This window comes from Rattus norvegicus, chromosome 1, assembly GCF_036323735.1.
Source record: "Rattus norvegicus strain BN/NHsdMcwi chromosome 1, GRCr8, whole genome shotgun sequence".
Lineage (NCBI taxonomy): Eukaryota > Metazoa > Chordata > Mammalia > Rodentia > Muridae > Rattus > Rattus norvegicus.
In genome coordinates, this window is record NC_086019.1 from 114837556 (window position 1) to 114857504 (window position 19949).

General features: G+C 37.7%; 1 protein-coding gene across 6 annotated transcripts in view; it reads left to right on the forward strand.

Annotated features, from left to right (window-relative positions):
* Luzp2 (leucine zipper protein 2) overlaps nt 1-19949 on the forward strand; it is a 386349-nt gene that overhangs the window by 104530 nt on the left and 261870 nt on the right. The gene's annotated exons all lie outside the window — the stretch shown is intronic.

Genomic DNA, 19949 nt, shown 5'->3' on the forward strand with positions numbered 1-19949 from the left:
ATTTTAACAAAGGAATATGTACAATGAATTGAACTGTAAAGACGATTGTAACAAATTGCCAGTCAATGTGCCTAGACTCGGTTCAGTCTGCATTATAAGGGAGTAGAAAAATTAAGCTGAATGTGAGCAAGCAAATGAGTATCCATGCATGCATTTCTCTCTGACTTTGACTGTGGGTATGATGTGAAAGTCTCAAGGTTCCGCTGCTCTGCCTTCTTTAACGGATTGTGACCTGGAATTGTGAGGGAAAGTAAACCTTTCCTTCCCTAAGTTATTTTTTGTGAAGGTGTTTTGTCACAGTAATAGCAATGAAACTAGGACATAAGTGTGAGTTAATCTTAGATACAAGTTAAGTTCAGGAAAAACCTGGAGCATGTGCAACTGTGTCTCCAATAAACTACACTAGCAAAGTATAAGAAGGCAAGAGAAGTAAAAAAGAAAGAAAGAAAATAGTTTTATTTCAATGTATTCTGTCATCATGATTATTTCCTGGGAGGATACATTTTTCTAAAACATACATTCCTCTATAAGATTGACATCAGCTGAGTGTTGTGGTCCCTATTAAGTGTTGTTACAGTTTTTTACACGAGACAGTCTCAATAGTTATTCTTTTATTATTGCATAAACACACTGACTATACAGCTTATAAAAGTAAGGCTTTTTTGTACTTAGAATTCCAGAGGAACAAGATTGATCATAAGGGGATGCATTTCTCTTGGCAATTAGAGCAGCACCAAATGGCGAACTCCTGTCTTGTGCAGCAAACAGGTAGCAAAGAGAAATGGAAATGATGCAAGAATTTAAAATTTCAAAGCTGTCCCAGTAACATATTTCCTACAGCAATGCCACACATCTTAAATCTACCTAAATGGCCACCCCCAACTGAGCACTAATTTTTCAAATACCTGAGCCTATAGGGCACATTCAAACCATTACAGACTCTAATTATGTTACCTTGATGTCCTGAAACATGCCATTAAATGCAGCCTTCCTGAGGACTAGCTTTCATGGTACCAGAAGGCATCATGTAAATTTCCAAAAGAGGGAGGAAACCAGCAATCCCACCTAGCTATAATACCTAGGAACCACATCAATGACCAGCAATGATAACTCTTAGAGTATAATAGTGGCACACATACTTTGGCAGTCACCAACTGCTCTTTACCTAAACTTAAGATCTACTCATACTATGCCTGGCACTGGAAACTTAGTTAACTAATCAGTGCTGTGAAATAATGCTTATTGTAGAAGAATCTTCAACTACTAATTTAGTAAATCAGCATGCTGTCTAATAACCATTGATACCCATTTGTTCCTATACTCATAAATAAACAGTCTTCATCAGAAAATTTCAGCAGAACAGGACCACTACAGAAAACCACAACCAAACAATATGAAGAGTTGTGAAGACTAGACCCCATGGATACATCTTCAAAATACCCCCACAGTCAATGGTGGAACATTGTGGAAGGCGGGGCCAAAGATTGTAAGAGCCATAGTATTGAGACTTGCTGTGAAATTATGTCTCCTAGTAACATTAGAAGCTACAGCCATATTCATCAACACTATTACTCAAACACAATTATGAGATAAAAAGGACACCAACAAGGAAAAGACCAGGGGTCTCAACCTTACACAAAGAACTATAGTCTACTTAGTAAAGCTAGAAGGGAAGAGTTCACTCTCCCCAGGGAAGAGGAAACCAATTGACTATCCTGTGTTGGTCTGTCTTAAAATTATGTATACAAATAATGGTATGTGGACCTAATGGGTTATATTTAGTAATATATGTATATAATATTTATATATTTGCATATAATAACAACTGAAAAAATAAGCCAGGAACTTGATATGGTGATAAGGGGGATATATGGAAGGGATTAGGGAAAGGAAATATTGTAGTTAAAATGTAATCTCAAAAATAAACCAAAAACATGAAAGTACGGTCAAATATTTGGTTATTTATGTCACTGGTTTTATTTGCTGTGAGAACAAGCTAGCAAGAAACATTCCTGTAGCGTCTTGAAAGCCAGCATTTGCAGTTAGAGTACCCTTTGTAGTAGGCAGGTAACTTATGTTCTGGCTTTAAGCACTCATTTCTGAAGATATTCTCAATTTAAAATTTTTTGCTGCAAAACAAGAGGGCTTTGAATCACTAGAAGTTTTAGGGGTTTAGGTTGCAAATCAGATCAGTGGCTGAGGAAATCTTACGTTGTGATATTTCCTAAGACCACGTCCACCATTGGATGATACATTGATAACTTCTCCTCACTCTTCTGCATATTTAATGAGGCTCGCTTTCTAAATTCAAGCAAGACACCACTCACCCCACACTAATGAGTGTGTGCATATTTAAACAGACTTTCTTAATTATTTTGAGATATTTAAGTAAGCTACTCTTAAGCAAAGATCATTAAACAATTAAAGCCCTGAAAATAGCTGATATCTGGAAATTCGCAGTCTTTGCATTTTGGAAAACTGATGATGGTTTGTGCTTGCTGAAGCAGTTACAGCAAAAATCTTACTGTGGGAGAAGAGCTGAGTGGCACATCTAAGCAGCATGTTGTTACATATTGAACAAAAGAATCATCTTTCTCCCACATATACACATGCACATGGTAAATGTTTGAGTCTCCTTCTTACTCTTAGGAGGTATGCTGATATTTGGCCATTTGTGTTTTTCTCTGCTGTGGCCAAAGCATTTCTCAAACCTAGTAATGTACCATGGTTTCCACGGAAATGAGAAGCAGTTCCTTTCTTGTTTCTCTTGGAAGCACATTAATAGACTTAGGGTCTTGCTGAGTTCACAGCTTCATCTAGCAGGTGCTTTCTTGTTTTCTCAACTGAGTGACAACTAAATGCTTATTCATTCATTAATTATAAAAGCATCTCCTAAGTAATTAACTCACATCAGGAAATACTGTATATCCAAAGTTGGCAGAATACATTATCTGAATAAATCTGTACATATGCATACCTAAATATACATGTGTAAATATATACATATATGTAAAAGAATCAGAGCAGGCTGATTTTTTGTTGTACATGACATTTGATATAAATGTGACTATAAACACACCATGCTCACCATTCCATGAGGAATGTACATATATCTAAGACAAACACCCCTGCTGACAATCTAAATGCAATGCAAAACATGATGACTATATAGTTTGATCATCATTAATATGACATATAATAGACAGCATGATACTGGGTCCATAGACAATTAAAGTCAGTCATGAGGACGTAGCAGGGAGAGCCTGTGGAAGTGACACATCTGTAGATTTTCAATTCCTATGTGAATATCAAACAATAGTGACCCATGGCAGGGAGACTTGTTGATTGGTTATGCAGAAGACATATACCTGTAAATATTAAGTAATCTATGTCAGTATCAAATGATACTAGTCAATGATGTAATGTGACAGGAAGAGTCTCTGATTAGTATTGTGGAAGTTGGGTCTTTATACATATTCTGTGTACTATGTCAGGATTACAGTGGGCAGGTTTAGTTTATTGATATACACTTTCTCATTGACCTCCTTATGATCCTTGTGTCAAAATTTTTATTGTCAAAAGATCTAAAGGTGTACATGTGTCAGGAGTCTATGGTGTAAAATAAAACTGGGATACCCATATGTTCAGATACTTTGAAGGATAAAAGGAAGAGGAGGGATTTGGGACATAATGCATGGGCTTGTTATGTTCTGAATCCATAAGCATTATCACCCAGGTTAAGAATGAATCTGGAACAATTTTAGATTTTTTTTTGGAAGTGGCACGGATTTTTTTTTTGTGTAAGACAAATGATAGTTAATATTTACCTTTGCTCTGCCCAAATCATTATTAATGTTGCACAACAAAGAATGAGTAAGGTGATCATAATAAATACTGAATATATATATATATATATATATATATATATACATATATACATATATACACATACACACACACACACACACACACACACACACACACATATATATATATTATAGTCATAGAACTCTACTGTCAGAATCCTGGGTGTCCTCCAACAAGTATCAAAAATCCCTGCTTGGGCAGGACAGTTATAACATCCTTATTTCAAAGGCAGATGCATTCCAAGGCCTAAAGCCTTACACATCATATAGACAAATGAAGTCATCAATTAAAATTGAACCTAAAGTTTCCTAGTATACAACAAAATTCCAGAGGCCACACAGAGTGTCAGCCAAGTAACTGAGGGATTGAAGTATTCAGAGCCATGCATCTCAGCTATTATGGGACAGCAGAACTCAACTAATCCCAGGGAACACTATTTCCACTCCTTCCATAAAAAGTCATAAAATTATTAAAAGTATTAGAAAGATTCGAACTGCTGTACATGATTCAAAGACTGCAGAGTTCCACATTAGTAAGGAATGATGGGATCCTAAAGAGTAGCAATACCCAGTAACTAATTTAAGCATCAAAGGATATATAATTCTGTGTCAATCAATTTCTCCATGTCGGTCATAGTCAATAGCGTGTCACCCTCATGAGGGAAACATGTGGTGTGACATCTTGGAATGTAATTACATGCAGTTTGTCTCAAAGTCAAACACATTCAAGAGAAGGACACAAAACCCATCCCAAAACAAAAATGTGATTTACACATTTAAAATTAAAGAGGGGATAGGGAGGATGGGATAGGGGGGTTATGGATAGAAACCAGGAAAGGGTGAGAGAGAGACCCAACCGCCTGGTCAGGTGGGCACTCCTGAGGCTGCAGAGCAGAAGAGACCACCAACACTGCTCACCCCTGCCCACATCCCTGGCCCAAGAGGAAACTGTATAAGGCCTCTGGGCTCCCAAGGAGGAGGGCCCAGGAGCGGCAGGACCCCTGCCAGAGACACCTCCGGACCCTGAAGGAAACAGACCGGATAAACAGTTCTCTGCACGCAAATCCCGTGGGAGGGAGAGCTAAACCTTCAGAGAGGCAGACAAGCCTGGGAAACCAGAAGAGACTGCTCTCTGCACACACATCTCGGACGCCAGAGGAAAAAGCCAAAGACCATCTGGAACCCTGGTGCACTGAAGCTCCCGGAAGAGGCGGCACAGGTATTCCTGGTTGCTGACTCTGCAGAGAGCCCTTGGGCAGCACCCCACGAGCGAACTTGAGCCTCGGGACCACAGGTAAGACCAACTTTTCTGCTGCAAGAAAGCTGCCTGGTGAACTCAAGACACAGGCCCACAGGAACAGCTGAAGACCTGTAGAGAGGAAAAACTACACGCCCGAAAGCAGAACACTCTGTTCCCATAACTGGCTGAAAGAAAACAGGAAAACAGGTCTACAGCACTCCTGACACACAGGCTTATAGGACAGTCTAGCCACTGTCAGAAATAGCAGAACAAAGTAACACTAGAGATAATCTGATGGCGAGAGGCAAGCGCAGGAACCCAAGCAACAGAAACCAAGACTACTTGGCATCATCGGAGCCCAATTCTCCCACCAAAACAAACATGGAATATCCAAACACACCAGAAAAGCAAGATCTAGTTTCAAAATCATATTTGATCATGATGCTGGAGGACTTCAAGAAAGATGTGAAGAACTCCCTTAGGGAAACACAGGAAAACATTAATAAACAAGTAGAAGCCTACAGAGAGGAATCGCAAAAATCCCTGAAAGAATTCCAGGAAAACACAAACAGTTGAAGGAATTAAAAATGGAAATAGAAGCAATCAAGAAAGAACACACGGAAACAACCCTGGATATAGAAAACCAAAAGAAGAGACAAGGAGCTGTAGATACGAGCTTCACCAACAGAATACAAGAGATGGAAGAGAGAATCTCAGGAGCAGAAGATTCCATAGAAATCATTGACTCAACTGTCAAAGATAATGTAAAGCGGAAAAAGCTACTGGTCCAAAACATACAGGAAATCCAGGACTCAATGAGAAGATCAAACCTAAGGATAATAGGTATAGAAGAGAGTGAAGACTCCCAGCTCAAAGGACCAGTAAATATATTTAACAAAATCATAGAAGAAAACTTCCCTTACCTAAAAAAAGAGATACCCATAGGCCTATAAGAAGCCCACAGAACTCCAAATAGATAGGACCAGAAAAGAAACACCTCCTGTCACATAATAGTCAAAACACCAAACGCACAAAATAAAGAAAGAATATTAAAAGCAGTAAGGGAAAAAGGTCAAGTAACATATAAAGGCAGACCTATCAGAATCACACCAGACTTTTCGCCAGAAACTATGAAGGCCAGAAGATCCTGGACTGATGTCATACAGACCCTAAGAGAACACAAATGCCAGCCCAGGTTATTGTATCCTGCAAAACTCTCAATTAACATAGATGGAGAAACCAAGATATTCCATGACAAAACCAAATTTACACAATATCTTTCTACAAATCCAGCACTACAATGGATAATAAATGGTAAAGCCCAACATAAGGAGGCAAGCTATAACCTAGAAGAAGCAAGAAACTAATCGTCTTGGCAACAAAACAAAGAGAATGAAAGCACACAGACATAACCTCACATCCAAATATGAATATAACGGGAAGCAATAATCACTCTTCCTTAATATCTCTCAACATCAATGGCCTCAACTCCCCAATAAAAAGACATAGATTAACAAACTGGATACGCAACGAGGACCCTGCATTCTGCTGCCTACAGGAAACACACCTCAGAGACAAAGACAGACATTACCTCAGAGTGAAAGGCTGGAAAACAACTTTCCAAGCAAATGGTCAGAAGAAGCAAGCTGGAGTAGCCATTCTAATATCAAAAAAAATCAATTTTCAATTAAAAGTCATCAAAAAAGATAAGGAAGGACACTTCATATTCATCAAAGGAAAAATCCACCAAGATGAACTCTCAATCCTAAATATCTATGCCCCAAATACAAGGACACCTACATACATAAAAGAAACCTTACTAAAGCTCAAAACACACATTGCACCTCACACAATAATAGTGGGAGATTTCAACACCCCACTCTCATCAATGGACAGATCATGGAAACAGAAATTGAACAGAGATGTAGACAGACTAAGAGAAGTCATGAGCCAAATGGACTTAACGGATATTTATAGAACATTCTATCCTAAAGCAAAAGGATATACCTTCTTCTCAGCTCCTCATGGTACTTTCTCCAAAATTGACCATATAATTGGTCAAAAAACGGGCCTCAACAGGTACAGAAAGATAGAAATAATCCCATGCGTGCTATCGGACCACCACGGCCTAAAACTGGTCTTCAATAACAATAAGGGAAGAATGCCCACATATACGTGGAAATTGAACAATGCTCTACTCAATGATAACATGGTCAAGGAAGAAATAAAGAAAGAAATTAAAAACTTTTTAGAATTTAATGAAAATGAAGGTACAACATACCCAAACTTATGGGACACAATGAAAGCTGTGCTAAGAGGAAAACTCATAGCGCTGAGTGCCTGCAGAAAGAAACAGGAAAGAGCATATGTCAGCAGCTTGACAGCACACCTAAAAGCTCTAGAACAAAAAGAAGCACATACACCCAGGAGGAGTAGAAGGCAGGAAATAATCAAACTCAGAGCGGAAATCAACCAAGTAGAAACAAAAAGGACCATAAAAAGAATCAACAGAACCAAAAGTTGGTTCTTTGAGAAAATCAACAAGATAGATAAACACTTAGCCAGACTAATGAGAGGACACAGAGAGTGCGTCCAAATTAACAAAATCAGAAATGAAAAGGGAGACATAACAACAGATTCAGAGGAAATTCAAAAAATCATCAGATCTTACTATAAAAACCTATATTCAACAAAATTTGAAAATCTTCAGGAAATGGATAATTTCCTAGACAGATACCAGGTACCGAAGTTAAATCAGGAACAGATAAACCAGTTAAACAACCCCATAACTCCTAAGGAAATAGAAGCAGTCATTAAAGGTCTCCCAACCAAAAAGAGCCCAAGTCCAGACGGGTTTAGTGCAGAATTCTACCAAACCTTCATAGAAGACCTCATACCAATATTATCCAAACTATTCCACAAAATTGAAACAGATGGATCACTACCGAATACCTTCTACGAAGCCACAATTACTCTTATACCTAAACCACACAAAGACACAACAAAGAAAGAGAACTTCAGACCAATTTCCCTTATGAATATCGATGCAAAAATACTCAACAAAATTCTGGCAAACCGAATCCAAGAGCACATCAAAACAATCATCCACCATGACCAAGTAGGCTTCATCCCAGGCATGCAGGGATGGTTTAATATACGGAAAACCATCAACGTGATCCATTATATAAACAAACTGAAAGAACAAAACCACATGATCATTTCATTAGACGCTGAGAAAGCATTTGACAAAATTCAACACCCCTTCATGATAAAAGTCCTGGAGAGAATAGGAATTCAAGGCCCATACCTGAACATAGTAAAAGCCATATACAGCAAACCAGTTGCTAACATTAAACTAAATGGAGAGAAACTCGAAGCAATCCCACTAAAATCAGGGACTAGACAAGGCTGCCCACTCTCTCCCTTCTTATTCAATATAGTTCTTGAAGTTCTAGCCAGAGCAATCAGACAACAAAAGGAGGTCAAGGGGATAGAGATCGGAAAAGAAGAAGTCAAAATATCACTGTTTGCAGATGATATGATAGTGTATTTAAGTGATCCCAAAAGTTCCACCAGAGAACTACTAAAGCTGATAAACAACTTCAGCAAAGTGGCTGGGTATAAAATTAACTCAAATAAATCAGTAGCCTTCCTCTACACAAAAGAGAAACAAGCCGAGAAAGAAATTAGGGAAACGACACCCTTCATAATAGACCCAAATAATATAAAGTTCCCTCGGTGTGACTTTAACCAAGCAAGTAAAAGAAATGTACAATAAGAACTACAAGACACTGAAGAAGGAAATTGAAGAAGACCTCAGAAGATGGAAAGATCTCCCATGCTCATGGATTGGCAGGATTAATATAGTAAAAATGGCCATTTTACCAAAAGCAATCTACAGATTCAATGCAATCCCCATCAAAATACCAATCCAATTCTTCAAAGAGTTAGACAGAACAATCTGCAAATTCATCTGGAATAACAAAAAACCCAGGATAGCTAAAGCTATCCTCAACAATAAAAGGACTTCAGGGGGAATCACTATCCCTGAACTCAAGCAGTATTACAGAGCAATAGTGATAAAAACTGCATGGTATTGGTACAGAGATAGACAGATAGACCAATGGAATAGAATTGAAGACCCAGAAATGAACCCACACACCTATGGTCACTTGATTTTTGACAAAGGAGCCAAAACCATCAAATGGAAAAAAGATAGCATTTTCAGCAAATGGTGCTGGTTCAACTGGAGGTCAACATGTAGAAGAATGCAGATCGATCCATGCTTATCACCCTGTACAAAGCTTAAGTCCAAGTGGATCAAGGACCTCCACATCAAACCAGACACACTCAAACTAATAGAAGAAAAACTAGGGAAGCATCTGGAACACATGGGCACTGGAAAAAATTTCCTAAACAAAACACCAATGGCTTATGCTCTAAGATCAAGAATCGACAAATGGGATCTCATAAAACTACAAAGCTTCTGTAAGGCAAAGGACACGGTGGTTAGGACAAAACGGCAACCAACAGATTGGGAAAAGATCTTTACCAATCCTACAACAGATAGAGGCCTTATATCCAAAATATACAAAGAACTCAAGAAGTTAGACCGCAGGGAAACAAATAACCCTATTAAAAAATGGGGTTCAGAGCTAAACAAAGAATTCACAGCTGAGGAATGCCGAATGGCTGAGAAACACCTAAAGAAATTTTCAACATCTTTAGTCATAAGGGAAATGCAAATCAATCAAAACAACCCTGAGATTTCACCTCACACCTGTGAGAATGGCTAAGATCAAAAACTCAGGGGACAACAGATGCTGGCGAGGATGTGGAGGAAGAGGAACACTCCTCCATTGTTGGTGGGATTGCAAACTGGTACAACCATTCTGGAAATCAGTCTGGAGAATCCTCAGAAAATTGGACATTGAACTGCCTGAGGATCCAGCTATACCTCTCTTGGGCATATACCCAAAAGATGCCCCAACATATAAAAAAGACACGTGCTCCACTATGTCCATTGCAGCCTTATTTATAATAGCCAGAAGCTGGAAAGAACCCAGATGCCCTTCAACAGAGGAATGGATACAGAAAATGTGGTACATCTACACAATGTATATTACTCAGCTATCAAAAACAACGGCTTTATGAAATTCGTAGGCAAATGGTTGGAACTGGAAAACATCATCCTGAGTGAGCTAACCCAATCAAAGAAAGACATACATGGTATGCACTCATTGATAAGTGGCTATTAGCCCAAATGCTTGAATTACCCTAGATGCCTAGAGCAAATGAAACTCAAGACGGATGATCAAAATGTGAATGCTTCACTCCTTCTTTAAAAGGGGAACAAGAATACCCTTGGCAGGGAAGAGAGAGGCAAAGATTAAAACAGAGACTGAAGGAACACCCATTCAGAGTCTGCCCCACATGTGGCCCATACATATATAGCCACCCAATTAGACAAGATGGATGAAGCAAAGAAGTGCAGACCGACAGGAGCTGGATGTAGATCGCTCCTAAGAGACACAGCCAGAATACAACAAATACAGAGGCGAATGCCAGCAGCAAACCACTGAACTGAGAATAGGACCCCCGTTGAAGGAATCAGAGAAAGAACTGGAAGAGCTTGAAGGGGCTCGAGACTCCATATGTACAACAATGCCAAGCAACCAGAGCTTCCAGGGACTAAGCCCCTACCCAAAGACTATACATGGACTGACCCTGGACTCTGACCTCATAGGTAGCAATGCATATCCTAGTAAGAGCACCAGTGGAAGGGGAAGCCCTGGGTCCTGCTAAGACTGAACCCCCAGTGAACTAGACTGATGGGTGGAGGGCGGCAATGGGGGGAGGGTTGGGAGGGGAACACTCATAAGGAAGGGGAGGGGGGAGGGGGATGTTTGCCCGGATACTGGGAAAGGGAATAACACTTGAAATGTATATAAGAAATACTCAAGTTAATAAAAAAAATATAGAAATAAACAACAACAACAAAAAGAAACCAGGAAAGGGGATAACATTTGAAATGTAAATTTAAAATATTCAATAAAATTAAAGGAGGATATAAAAGTCATCATAAATTAAACTCCAAAGCACCTGATTTTTAAGACTGAGTCTATCTTTCATTACCAAAGAATACAAAAATACTGCTGTCCAAATATCAAATAAATGTCCTAAAAGGACAAGTTTCATGATATAACATAAACACACCATTTACAAAACACCTATGAAAATAAAATAGGCTAATCACCTATGATAACCAAGGGAAGAAAATGTATGTAGTTTTCTAAGTTGCATTTTAGTTTGTACTATAATTAAAATGAACTTCTCAATGTTCAGTCAAAATTTCAGGCAAGAAATAAATTTTCAATCAAAAGTTGAAAGTCAAAATTACCTTTTGTTGAGTTTATACAAAATAATTCACAGTGATAATGTCATTGCTTATTTTAATTAAGCTTCACAGTATCAACATAGATTTCCCCCTCACAAAGTGATCATTTTGTAGAAGTGACCCATAAAACTTTTTTATTATCTTTAATCTCTTTTTACAGTCTAGTCGCTATCCCCACACAACTTTAAAATCATGTACATTGCAAGTATCACTTCTGACAACCTTCAAACTTAGAAATATATTTTTCCCAATATAATTAGTAAAAGATTTGCTTCTACTAAAATACAAAAACTTTAAGCAGTTTGATTATTAAAACATAATTTAAGAGTGTTTAATATGGAAATATTAAGGCAGAGAGCATCATACAGCAAGGTATAAAATTCACCAGGCTTTGTTCCTGGTGGAATATGGTAACTCTTTCAGTTATCATATGAAAGTGATCTTTTAGGGGAGAATTTTTATTTAATGAAAGGCTTAAGATTCAAAAAAGTAATCATAAAATAATGATAACATAAAATGTGTTAATACACAGAGTTAGTTCCAAAATATAACATGAAAAACTGGTACACCTATGCTAAATGTTACATGATGGGATGCAGGCATTGTGACAGGGCACTAGTAGCTCTTGGTCTTAGTTTATTCTTTGGCTGTTAAAGATTGGTCCACCTATAATTTGTTTTAACTGATGTAGTGGCTAGAAGTTTCACATCAAGTATATGATGCATATCATGAATAGTTGATTAAAATATTCTATGTTGTTGAGGATTTAGCTCAGTGGTAGAGCGCTTGCCTAGCAAGTGCAAGGCCCTGGGTTCGGTCCTCAGCTCTGGAAAAAAAAAAGGATTTTAAAAAAATTTTTTTAAAAATCTGTGTTTTTGTTTTTCCAGTTCTGGCTACCTATTATTGCCAATGGCGTGGACCCAAGAATTATCTTCACATGTTTTCACTGTTTAAACACTGTTAGCAGCCATTAAAAATAAATACGTAGGGTATTTATGGGTGGGTAAATTTATGACTTCACGAAAAACTCAAAATGAGCAGTACACTGTTAAAGCCAAAATACTCATTTGTCCCACTTTGTTCTGATCCTACATGAATATTCCCTGACTGAGGACTACAGCCTTTCCATATGCAGGTTAGAAGTGGATGGGATTATCAAAATTCAAGATGTCATGGCCCTTGTTTCCAGGGATTCTTTTGGAGGGGGTGCCATTTTGTTTTGTTTACTGTCACATGTGAGACACTAAGGACATTGGAATCAATGACACATGACTACTGCCTTCAGGAAACCACATAATGAGAAAGAGAAAATTCGTAAGTGTGGTATTTACCACCAAGTACATTAGCATTGGTAGGGACTGAGCAGCAAGATGCACAGGAGACAAATGCAGCTCAGTTCTAAGGAGCATTTTGAGGCAATGCCTAAGAAAGACTTCACAAAATAATCAAGAATAACTTGGAGAATGGCAGAGAGCCATCAGGATCAGGAATGGAAGCATTCTGGAGGAAGTGGGTGGCAATACACACTAATTCCATTACCGGAGTCAAACAATTGGAGAAGCAAAGTATAGAGACTAAAACTCATGGCTTGGAGATCAGTCTCAGACAAGAGGAAACTTGTTCTGTGTTTTTAACATCACAGTGCCTCATTTCTGAAAATTCAAGGGCTTCTTAGAATCACTATAGTAAGGATGAATTCCATTTTGTAGAGAGTGAATGGATATACTTATGTATACCCACTTAAGACATTAACCTCTCAAATAACCTCTATTAATTACCATAGTAACTGCTAAACAGAAAAAAAAAGACAACCTTGGTTCCTCAGCAACCATCCAGAAAAAAGAAACATATTCTAAAACAGATCTCTTTTCTGACCTATAAAATTTCCTGGAATCTGGAATTACAGGTTTTCTGCCAGGCTATGTGTCTGCCTCCCCATTGGCACTGGCAAGCCACCCAAGGGAGGCAGAACGCAGTTTGTAATGGGAGTCCTAAATCTGTGTTTTCTCTGGTGGAAAACAGCAGAGGTCTGGGGCAGTTGCTGTAGTTCCCAGTCTCCTGTGTACCCAGCCCTGCTGGTGAACCATTAGGAGTTGGGAACTGTAATCTCTAGTCTGTGTTTTTGCTCAGAGCATCACACCAGGCAGAACATGAAAAGCTGAGCCACGAATGGGGTGGAACCTTGCTTGGTTCCAAGTGAGTGTGTAGAGTATGGAGGGAAGAGAGAGAGAAGTCCTTCCCTGGGAGATTTAGGAACAACTCTCCCTAAGTCCTCGATACTTGCTTGTCCAAACAGTTTATTTGATGGCGGATGTAAATGCATGCACCTTACTCAGGGTAAGTCAGGGATGAAGTACCTTTCACAGGAAGAAATGCCCAGGAAGGGATGCTCAATGGCTGATCATTCAAGGTCTATCTAGATCCTTCATCATCATGGAGAACTCCAAGTGTTTACACTATGTGACTGATTGCCATGGTCATCTCAGTGGGGTGTCATGGTTCCACATTCCAGAGCAGGTAGTTTGTCAAGGAGCTGGCTCCACACCTACCATACTCAATTCTGAGTTTCACAGGGCTTGGACTCCCTTAATCTTACCAGTTTTTCTGTCTGGTGGCACAGTCTACTTCCCTCACAGTTTTTTCCAAAATTACTAATAGAATGTTAAAATGTATATACACTTAATATAAACAAAAAATTATAAAAGTCGATGATGTACAAATTACAAACATTACACAGTACATTAATAATTTAATAATTGATAATTTTGAAATCTCAAAGTACATGAAAGTATGAAGAATATTTTAATGGAAAATGTCTTCTACAAAAAGCTTAGGAAAATCATTGTTTGCAAAATAAATTCAAGCAATAATTGGAAAAGAAAAACATAAAAATGAAAATTCAAGATTACATTGTGGTTTAAATGTTATATTATCATATAATTCATAACATTCAACAATAGTACTAGACAGTCAGACATTGTGATGCACGCCTGTACGCTTGCATATGGGAAGTAAAGATTGAGGATGTGGGGGATCAAGAGTACAAGCTCATCTTCCACTGGGTGACAAGGGTACTCTAGACTATGTGAGACCCTGTCTAAAGAAACAATCAATCAATAAAACAAGATAGTAAGCCTTAATAAGAAATACAGATAAGATACAGAATAAATATATTAAATTAAGTCAATATGAGCAATGAAATCAAACTGAAAGTCTACATATAATTTATAGCTCATTAATTCATATGTTCTTATCATACAGTTCTTATTATGGAGCAAAAAGTTTCATGACACATCTGTAGGAAGCAAAGTTGGAGCTTATTAAGCAAAGCTGAGTGCAGACTTGTGGAGTCAGACAGAAGTAAGGAAAAAGGAAAGATGCCCACGCAAGTGTCTTAGCAACTACTAGACAACTCATTGGCTTCAGGATTAGATTCTTTTAAGGATAACCTGTTATTAGAAGCTTATTTTAATTTAAATACTAAGTAAAAATTTCTGGAATACATGTTTTCTTATTCAAAAGATTTCCTCTTACAAATAAAATTGCAGTGTTTTATGAGATCCATTGTGCATGTTGAGAGATGAGAATGGGCTGATGATTTATTTACACTGAATGAGTTTATACTAGAAAAGAGATTCTTACTATCCATGGCTTACATGGGTCTTCTTGAGATGATGGTGGTGATGATGATGATGATGATGATGGTGATGATGATGATGATGATGACGATGACGATGACAATGATAATATTTTAGAAAATAGAGTTTATCTCTTCTTCAGGTAACATTTTAATGGTTGTGTCCATTTTGTTAGACATTCTCAGCTAGCAAGACATGTGAAGCAGATTAGGGTCATGGAATTTATTCCTGTCCCGTGTTCATTTGATTTTGACTATCTTTTTATCTTGTTTCAATTTAATAGCCCTTAGGTTTGTTTTTAATTTTTCACCCTTTTTTCCCCACCACAGTACAACCATCATTAATGCTAGTTGTAATTAACGTGTCTATAGGCATGCGCCACAATGCTTAGTTGAATTGTTTTAAGTTCATTAAAAAAATCCATTTTTTTCATTATGTAATTTACATTTGTTTCCTTTCTTTGCTATTTCCTCACATTTTGATGAGCCACGTTGATTTTCTAAGTAAGATTTCATAGACATGATTTATAATTAGTGTAGTTATTTGTGTTGTATATTTTCAACCTTCAAATGTCACAATTGTCTTTTGAACTTGTATCCTTACCACTTCGTCATTTTCTTTGTGTCTCACTTGTATTTTGCTAGTCTTTATTATTATTATCATTATCATTTATTAATTTATTAATTCACTCTATATCTCAATCACAACTTCCCCTTCCTTCTCTCCTTCCTGCTACTTCCTCCCAGCTTTGTCCATGTATTTTTCTGTTTTTTGTAATACTAACAACTCTGTATGAACATTTGTTTCCTGAATAGTACTATTGAATTAATTAATTCTCTCTCTCTCTCTCTCTCTCTCTCTCTCTCTCTCTCTCTCTCTCTCTCTCTCTCTGCTTCAATTACCTCACATAAAATCTCTGTCTCCCTCCTTTCACTATCAGCCATAAGTCCTTTCCTTCAGTGCTGGCTTGAAATAGCTCTGAGGCCATTATTTAAGGGAATGGGTGGCTTTTCCTATGAACATGTTTAAATATCTTGCTAATACTTAGCATTGGCTTTACAAATCGATTCTTGTTGAAGTGGGCTTCTCTCTCTCTCTTACAAAGAACGGCAGAAAGCAGAGCTATCGGTTTTTATAACATTTCAGGTGGATAACACCTAAGTCACTTCTGTATTATAAATTTAAGCCATAAACAGGTAAAGAAATACAATTAAAAATTGAACATTTTCCAAAATAAAACCTTTTTTGAGGTTGAATCCAGTGGCAGAAAAAGAGCTTGGACTATCGTATATGCTAGCAAACTGGCACATGAATAAACTCATTATATTATGCATGGCAAGGGGTATGGAGTAGTAGTTTTGATTTACAGACGGAATTCCTATCTCAAACACGTTGTCTTAATTACTGTTCTATTGCTGTGACAAAAGACTATGACTAAGGCAACTTATTAAAGAAAGTGTTTAATTGGCTTAAGGGTTCAGAGAGATAGAGTCCCTGGTGGTGGTGGGGAGGCAAAGGCACAGGAGCCTGAGAGCAACAAGTAACACAGCTCCTCCGACAAAGCCACATCTCCTAATCCTTCCCAATGTGTTTGTCCTACTGGGATTCAAACATTCAGAGAAACTATCCTATGCAGGTCATTTTCATTCAAATCAACACACAGGACTAACGGATCAAAAGTAAACATATTAAACACTATGGCATGTATGAAATATGCCATATTTCCTACTTCAAATAACAGGCTAAATAAGAGTTTAGGTTCTTATCTGCTTATATATTTGAAGGGTTTTGTTTGTTTGTTTTGGTGGTATTGTTGTTGTGTGTATTTTAGGTGAATGTTTAGCAAATTAATTAGGTTGTAAAGTATCAATGTCATTGGTGTCAATGGTGCAAATTGCTACAGATTGTTTAGGTGTCAGGTTACAGTAAAATTGATTTAAGAATAACAGATAACCTTGGCAGTAGTGTAAGAACTGCCAATAATGCTGCTAATAAAAGCTTAAATACTGTAAAAATTATGAATTTTATTGCTTTTCAATTATAGACATTCTGAATTTACTTCTAACAAAATGGATTACCTCCCACACAGTTTCTTTTATACATTGAAGTAATTCATTCTTCCTACTTAGATAAGGAAATCTCGGTGGGCTCTGATTAAGTTGATCTTCACTTAACTGATTCTCACCTACAAAGTGATTGAAGCCATCTGAAGGTCATACGGATATGTTTAACCATCTAAATGACCCCAATTTAAAAATTCATTGTGCCAAAGTTTATGTACTTCATTAAGGAACTTTAAAGACATTATCGCAACAGTTTAAATTTCACAAATTGGGAAGAATTTATTAAAAAGATATGGCAGCATATTAGATTTATTTTTGGTTGAATTTGGCTTTTTTATCATATTTTTATTAATTCTTTGAGACCTTCATACATGTCTATAATATATTTTGATTATATTTACTTCTAAATAGCCCCTCACTCCTCTTGGATCTACTCCTTATGCCTCACAGCCGCCTCTCAATGTTATATTCTTTTTGTTTTTGTTGTTTTTAAAAATTTACTGAGTCCAATTTTCTCTACCCATACATATACCTGACGCTCCCTCTCCTAACAGCTTTCAATTTTTAATGTCTCCTCAGCTAAATGTGTGCCAAGCCACGCATCCATGCTGGAAGGTTGACTGGTTTGATCTTCAGTGGATGTTATGCACCCCACCAGAGCTTTTGTGAGCTCAAGCGTGAAACAATTCTGTGTTATACATAATATTATAATGGCCAGGGTTTGGAAAGAACTGAGATAAAACAATATATTGGGTTGTTTAACTGTCATTGTTGAACATCGAAATGTTTTTATACATTTGAGAAGTTATTTCCACACTGAAAAAGAAACCTAAAACTTCAACAACACAACAAACACACTCCAGTGTAAGTATTAACATAGTTCCACAAGGGAAGTTCACTGACCTGGTGCTCAGCTAAAAACGTGTTTTCATGCCAATGCATGAGTGTAGATTTTTATTTCCCCTTGTATTGTCCTTCTACCATATGCCAACTACTTTTTGCCAAGTCATCTTTCTGAACTGCATGCTGTGACTTAACTGGTATGAGGGAAAGAAAAACCATCCAAAGACACTGTCTTAGTCAGTGTTCTCTTGCTGGGAAGAGACATCATGATCACAGCAACTTAAGTCATATAATTAGGGCTTGTTTTAGAGGTTTAGTCCATTATCATCATGGTGGGAAATATGGATTCAAACAGGCAGACAGGGTGCTGGAGAAGGATCTGAGGTTTCTACAAATGGATCTGCAGGCAGAAAAAAAAGAGAGAAATACTGGGACTAGCTTGAATATTTGCAGCCAACACCCCCCTCCCCTGTTAAAAGACTTCCTTCAACAAGATGACACCTCCACTTCTGTCAAGTAGAGCCAGTCCCCAATGACCAAGCGTTTAAATATACGGGCCTGTGGAGTCTATTCCCATTCAAAGCACCACAGACACTACCAGCTTTGGTTTTGCAGGGCAAATAAAAGATGAAAGGGTTATATTTTCCTTAGCTCACACTAAATACACAATAGACACTTGTTGGAAATGATACACCTAAAGTGATGCCAACTACTTTGTCCTCTGTAATCCCCTCCTAGTTACTGTTGGGAACAAATCCCTGGAAGGAATCCGGATCTGCGAACACTAATGGACTGATTAATACCACAGAACTGTAGAGAGAGAAATGTGCTTCAGGCACTCTTTGACAACCTCAGTCTTAGAATTATCATCTTGTGACTAATAGATTAAAAATCCTTTTCAAATCTATCAATTTATCAGTCCACTAACTTCAACTAATCCCAGAGTTAAGAAAGCCATAAGAAAGCATAAGGGAATCTATAGAAAAGTTCTTTGCATCTTTCAGATGTATTCATCAGTGTCTTTAAAATTGCTTTGATTACATGTGACTTTCTTTGTTTTCTAAAACTAGCCATTGTCCTGACACTGCTTCCAGTTGGAACATAGAATTTGTGATAATCTCAATAAGTAATTCTGGGCCATGGTCACTCATATGTGTTCCTTAATATACTACCTTTTATCCTTTTGAACTGAGAGCTCTTTCTCTTGACAACATTGTCTATGTTAGACAATTCTGTTCTTGCTATACATGGCACATCCATTCTAAAATGATCTGAGTGAACAATGTTCTTTATAAATTCACATGTCATTTTACTTCATTTATACAATCCATGCCATCTCACACTAATCCCAATGACCACACAGAAATAATGAGTTCCTCTCACATAATACTCTGTCTCTGTATATGCAAGCCTTACTTACTTAACCTCTGGGAGATTAGTCACAGTACTTATGGGTTTAACAAATGCCACTCCAGGGTTAAGAAGAAAGGAATGGTTATTTCTGATCATACTTTTTGGAAGTCAAACAATTAACTTCAGATTCCCTAGACATCCATAGATTCCAAACAATACATTATTGTCTTGTTTAGATGGAAAAGACCCTTAGGTTCTTCTTGTTTTCTAATGCCACTTGTTAGCATCTGCACCTGCATACAATACTCTACTATAACTTTGAGATCAGGGCAGCAAGAGCAGCAAGAGTCTGAGTCCAGAACCCCCACACCTCATAGGGACTAAACCACAAACTAAAGAGGGACCATTGGCTCCAACTGCACTTGTAGCAGAGGATGGCATTGTCTGGCATAAATAGGAGGAGAAACCCTTGGTCCTGTGAAGGCTTGATTTCCCCAGTGTAGGAAAATGACAAGGTGGTGAGGTAGGAGTGGGTGGGAGGGTAGGAGG